The following is a 6,919-nucleotide window of genomic DNA, read 5'->3' on the forward strand; positions in this document are numbered from 1 at the left end:
TGTATTTCAAGCCACTTTTGGTCACGCCATTGGTTCATGGATACTATATCAAAACCCTAACCTTATGGTCTCATTTCATGGCTTTGTTCATAAACATCATCAGTCAAGTCATTTTCTTTGCAAAAATCAAACATCCAAGTCATAAATAAACCAATTGTAAAACCAATTCCAATCACTTTTCAAACCATTTCAATTCATTCCATGTCATTTTAAACCATTATATATGATTCAACACTAGAAAATACAAATTTTGACATGTTTGACCAATTGTTGACTTTGGTCAACGATTGACTTTTTGGTCAACTTCGACCAAAGTCAACCCAATTCCCTAACGCCCTAAATTATCTGAATCATCATCCAATAACCCATTTCTAATCCATAACCATGTAGATATCCAATTCTAGTAAACCATAACTATCCTCCACTTATCCATTTTTCAATTAAACAAATCCAATTCTCCACAAAAATTCAATTACCCAAAACCAAAATCCATATCCAAATTCTTAAATCCATTTCCATATCCAATCCCAATTTTTATTTTTCAAATACCACTACATGAACCATACAACTTCATTTACAATTCAATTTCAATTGTAAAAATAAGATTGTCATTTACATTTCCATATTACAGTTCATTACAAAGCAGGACGTTCTCTTTTATGTCAACAACTTTGGAGAGAGATATCATTATGGCATACATGGATTACAAAACTTTTCCTCAAACAAACATCAATGATATGCTTCCCAAGAATCCCCTCTACGTAGGTAATTCAGATTCCATGGATTCCAATAATTGGATACCTGATCAGGGTTCTGAACCCACTCTCGACACTATTGATTGGAGAACTCAACTGGATCCTGAATCCAGTCAAAGAATTGTCAACAAAATAATGGACACATTAAAAAAAACATCTTCCAGTTTCTGGGACGTAGGGATTACACGAACTTCAGAAGATTGCTCAAAGGTTTGAAGATAAGATTTATGCTGCTGCCACAAGCAAGTCTGATTATCTCCGCAAGATTTCTATAAAAATGCTTACAGTGGAGACCACATCTCAAAACACCATTGCCAGCAATATGACATCAAATGAAGGAGGTCCTAGCAATAATCCTCCTGATCAAGGACTTGTTTTACAGTCTCAAGTTCTTAATCCAGGACAACAACATCCTGATCCTCTTCAACTTCAAACACTCCTCCCCTCGAATTCGCTCTTCCTCCGCTGACACCGTTATCACTGAATTGGATGTTGTTTCGGCCTTCATCCATATCGTTCCAGATACTGTTATTTTCGATGATTTCCAAAAGTTTCCTCCAACTGCTGCTACTGTCAGTTCGTCGCTTATTTTGGGGATATGTGGTCTTCCAGACACTATTTTCAGGAATGCTGTGGAAATGGCTTTGGCTGATTCTCAATGTTATGGCCTTGAAATTCCTAATGAAAGACTATCTTGTTTTGCCACTAAGGCTTTGGTGAACGTTGGTAGTGACATGGCAAAGCTCGTCCCTGGACGTGTTTCAACAGAAGTGGATGCTCGTCTTGCTTATGACACACATGGCATTATCTTGAAGGTGCATGACCTGTTGAAGTTGTACAATGATAGTAATGTCCCTCATGAACGTCAGCTATTTAAAATTCCTTCAACGTGGCAGGGAATAGAGGCTGCAAGATTTCTGGAATCCGAGGGCATACAAACACATTTGACTTTCGTTTACAGCTTTGCCTAAGCTGCAGCTGCTGCTCAAGTTGGTGCATCTGTGATTCAAATTTTTGTTGGTCGCGTCAGGGACTGGGCACGTACTCATTCTGATGACGAAGAGATAGAAGCTGCCCAGCTGAGGGGAGAGGATCCCGGGTTGGCACTGATCATAAAGGCTTACAATTATATTTACAAATATGGACACAAGTCAAAGTTGATGGCAGCAGCAGTTCACAACAGCAGAACCTTCTGCAACCAAACTAGTATAATACCTCTCAACAATCGGTTATGCAAACCTCATCTGCTATGCATCCTTCGACGATGAAATCGATTCTATCTAGCCTTCAACAAAATCAGCAGTCTAACAATGTTCAACAGTCAACACAATCTAGGCTTCAGCAACATTCCCAAATTATTAGGCAGCAACTTCAACAGAATTCTATTCCTCAACAGCAACAACAACACCAAGCTTCTGAAGACGAGAAATACACTCAATGGAAGTCTCTCGCTCCTATTCTCTACAATGGGCTTGCGAATCATAACCTCGTTTGGCCTTCTCTCTCTTGCAAATGGGGTCCTCAGCTTGAACAAACTACTTATAAGAATCAGCAATGACTCTATCCTTCTGAGCAGACTGATGACAGTGTCCCAAATACTTTGGTGATTGCGAATTGTGAGGTTGTGAAAACTAGGGTTGCAGCTGCAAAGCATATTCCACAGTTTAATGAAGAGGCTCACTCTCCATTTGTTAAGAAGTACAAGACCATCATACAACCGGGGGAGGTGAACAGAATTAGGGAATTGCCATAAAATTCTAAAATAGTGGCTACTCACATAGGCAGCCCTGATGTTCTCATTTGGGAGGTTGAAAGTCGACCTAACCGTCACACTGTTCTTAGAGCTACAAACTCTCCTCCAAGGTTGTTTTTCCAACATGCTGGTCAAAAAGACAAAGTTGATTGACTTCCATTAGAATGCTTATGATCCATGGGTAATTATAAGTGTGTCTGATGATTGTGAAAGTACTGGTGGAGGAGGAACATTGCAGACATGGCGCATGAGTGATTTGCTCTATAGACCGTGGACGAGTTTTGACTCTAAGCACTACCTGACCAATGCTTCACCACTTACGACCTGCGAGAAAACCATATCAGATTTCAACTTAACAACATAACAATTCACGACACAATTCACCGCAAACAATAAATTCGTACCAATTTCATGCAATATAGCACTTCTAGAATCAACATTATGTGCATCAATTCTTGGTTTCACATGGAAAAAGCATCCACCGTGCAATTGTAGTTGGAGTCAGTACAAGTCAACCTGCATAATCTAATCCACTGCATATCCTGCGAAACAAATTGACAGCAACCATTACAGCCAACCGTCTTCATAGCAGGAAAGTTCATTTTTCAACTTAGAGTTCTAACTAAATTCTGTGTATAAGTGAACTTCATTGAAAGGTTAAAACAGAAATTTCATAAAAGAATTCAACACACATAACTAACTAAGTTTCCCTAACATAACTAACTGAGTTTTCAATTAACTCAGTGAGTTGAGTTTAACTAACTCCAAGCCACCCTCAACTAATTCCTAACCTCAATCCGAAGCTGGCAAATCCCGAGCCTTAACTCTATTTAAGGGATTGATCACTCACATTTTGAGCCATTGGCATTTTTTGGCTTAAACCTGCACTCTCTCTCTCTCTTGCAACCCTCACCCTCACCCTCACCCTCACCCTCACCCTCACCCTCACCCTAGAAGCCGCCTCCATCTCAGTTCACCGCTCACGAATTCAGAAGAAGAAGAAAGAAGAAGTTGTAGGTTGTAGAAAGCACATAAAGAAAGTCACCTGTGAACGGCATCGACGACACCGAAACCTCCGCGTCGCTTCATTCTGGTAAGTTGCTTCAATCTATCTAGCTCATAGACACCGAAACCTCCGAGTCGCTTCATTCTGGTAAGTTGCTTCAATCTATCTAGCTCATAGCATCATGTTTTCATTTTGTTGCTCCTACGAATGGCTAGCCTGGATTCCATGTTATTCTCGATATTGGTCGAAGTTTTGGCCTGGAATCCATTCTGGTGACATGAAGGGAGCGGGATTAGGGCTTGAATCTTCAAGTTACGATTACTCCGACCACTCCGACCTGTTCGTGCATCCGTGCTCCACCAGTTTGTGATTCCTTCAATCTTCAATCTTTTTCTTCACCTTCAATCTTTTTCTCTCCACAAAACCTCCAACCAAATTCCTTCTGCAATCTCTGCAATGAACTTCCGTGGCTGAATGCTCGCAGAATCGTCAGTTCAACCTCAGCTCGCACAACAACGATCCTCGAGCCTAAGACCAAATTCCTCATCTTCAGTGCATCATCACGTGCTCTTCTCTAACAACTCGATTCACGATTCTGTTTTCGCACTTCATCACGCATCGACAATAACTTCGTTCTCCTCATCTCAATCCATAAAGGCGAACACGCATGAATTCCTTTTCATCTTCGTCTCCGTACAAAGCACGAATTCGGTATGATTCCAATCTTCGATCGCTTCCGTTTTACGCAAAGTTGCGATTCAACATTTGGTTTTCGACCTTGACTTTGGAAGCGCATTTGAATTTTCGTCCTGGCTCTTTGTGAGAAGTTGAAGCTTCATCCATGAGGAGATGCGACATGATATGACTCCATGGCATTTTATTCCGGTCGACGGCGGCGATTCGTTCGATTCGTGAGCATTAGGGAGAATTTGCCTTTTTGATAAGCTGAGCTTTTGGAGTGGTTCATGTGAAACCCAGTTCGTTCGCATCCTAGCCAGATCTGACTCTTTTGGACCGTTGACAGTGTGAATCTGTGTGGGCTCGGGCCCAAATGGATTCTCCTATACACACCTCATACACAGGCCTACACATATCAACTTGTTCTTGACCCAATCCCTTACCTTTCTTTGGTTTTTGTTTGTTAGAAATTAGATTAGGATTAAGTCCAATTTAATTAGATTAAGTTTTAGGATTTTATTGTAAATTTAGAATTGATTAGAAATAGCAGGTTAACTACTTTCTTGATTAGTAATTTTAGGAATTAATTAGAGATAATTAGTATTAGCTTGATGAGATTGGATCAAATTAATTAGGTTAGTTAGAAGCTAATTAGGAATTCTAGAAAATATTGGGAATATCATTAGGCTTGTTAAAATGAGAAAATAATTAGGAATTCAGGTTTATTGGAATTTTTAGAATTAGGGTCTTTTAGAATTTTAGAAATTAGAATAATTTTATAACTTAATTGAATGTAGAAATAGGATAGTTTAGAATATAATTGAGTTTAATTAGGATTTTCATGATTAGAATTTTAATTCGATATTCCATAATGACTGTTTTCCCCCTAGGTTAGAAATAGTCTAATTCTTGCATGTTCCCTTAGAATTTGTACATAGAATTTTAACCAAAATTTTGACCAATTGACATGATCCCTTAGGTTAGTCCTAACAATTACTAACTTCAATTAGATCCAAAATTAGCTCCCTTCAAAACTAAAATAAAACCCCTGATTAAATTGATCAAAAGCAATTTTGGTTAATCAAATCCTTTAAATTTGTATAAACTCCCCAGTCTAAATTGGGTGACCAAAAGACCCTTGGTCACTTAATAAGACTTTTCTTTCAAACTGTGGAGCTCAAGGCATCAAGACAAGATCTTCAATCAAGGCATCCTCAGTCACACCAAACAGTGGATTATACAAGACAAATCAAAGGTCAACACTTGGTAAATACGATTCCAATTGTACAAAACGAGCATTAAGTAATGAGGAATGATGAGAGGGAGTCTCTCCTACCCTTGTCTAGAGTGACTTTGTGTATGGGGTGTATGCCTCAAATATTCAAAGTGTTCGCCCTTATTCAGAGACTTTAGTACGATACGAATCGATTAAACTACCAAGTCTTCTTCATACAAGTTCAATATCAACACAAGGATCAACGACAAAGGTTCTTCACCAACAACTTGTCAGTCAAGATAAGTATCATGCACCTCGAGTCTTAAGTAATAAGTAATTATGAGAGGGAGTCTCTCCTACCCTTGTCTAGAGCGACTTTGCGTATGGGGCGTATGCCCCAAATATTCAAAGCGTTCGCCCTTATTCGTAGACTTCAGTGTGATTCCTATCAATCGACTGTCAAGTCTCTTATCACTTCACTCTCTTACTTCATTCATCAAACCATTATAATCAAACTCAATCATTCATTTCTTTTGCCTCCATCATCTTCTTTTCAGCCCTAGTGGGCTGAACTACAGAAGCTCTGATTTCCTCATTTGTACAATGAGGATACGTAGGCAGGAGAACCCAGTTTCTTCGCGAGCTACCCTATTTATTAATCAATCATTCTTCATTCATTCAATCAATACCATCTTTTGAGATCAAATATCATTGTACCTTAGTTTCCATGTTCATCCTTTTAGGACGCCTAATGAATAATCCATCTAGTGAATCGAGAGTTGTTTGTACTATGTAACAAACACTTAATTCCTTTTTTGGTTATTTCACTACAGTGATATGATGCCTTGGGCCCCTCACTTGTTGGTTTACCTTTACTCTTCGGTTCAGAGTTTATTCCTTCATGGATTCAAGATAATTCTTCTCTTTGATCTCAAATTGTTTGTTCCCCAGCAAGTGATACATTTTCCCTTGCACCCAACAATACTTTCTTGTGGGTCTCATTCTCATCCTTTTAAGACGCTTAATGAACAGTCCGCCTTGTGAACCAAGAGTTGTTCGCGTTATGCAGTCGGATACTTAATTCATTCTTTTTTCGGTTATTCCAACACGATGTTGTAGGCCCTCACGTGTTGGTTCATACCAGTTTTACTCTTGAGTTCGAAGCCAGTTATCTTCGTGAGCTCCCTCGATACCATTCTGTTGGTGCAAGTCATAATCTTCATCACTGTACATCTCCCTTTCCTTTCTTTTCGAAGTTTCGAACTACGATTGCTCTGATTTTCTCGTTGCAGAATGAGATTACGTAGGCACGAGGATGCAAATCCTTGGCGAGCATACTTTTAATTATTTCTCCTTCTCCTTAGGGCACCATCCATATCTTTCTTAATCCATTATCTACCTTCGATCATAAATCGTCCACCCAGTGACATATCTGTTTCTTTGACATCGAAATACACTTTCTTTGGAATTCCATATATACCCTTTTAGAACGCCTAAGGAATAGTCCACTT

The 6,919-nt window shown here is 39.2% G+C and overlaps 1 pseudogene; it reads left to right on the plus strand.

The window, feature by feature from the left end:
• Positions 1-1,087: 1,087 nt before the first annotated feature.
• LOC127081842 (uncharacterized) lies at positions 1,088-2,023 on the plus strand (annotated as a pseudogene).
• The last annotated feature ends 4,896 nt before the right edge of the window (positions 2,024-6,919 follow it).

Source organism: Lathyrus oleraceus, chromosome 5, assembly GCF_024323335.1.
Source record: "Lathyrus oleraceus cultivar Zhongwan6 chromosome 5, CAAS_Psat_ZW6_1.0, whole genome shotgun sequence".
Taxonomy (NCBI): domain Eukaryota; kingdom Viridiplantae; phylum Streptophyta; class Magnoliopsida; order Fabales; family Fabaceae; genus Lathyrus; species Lathyrus oleraceus.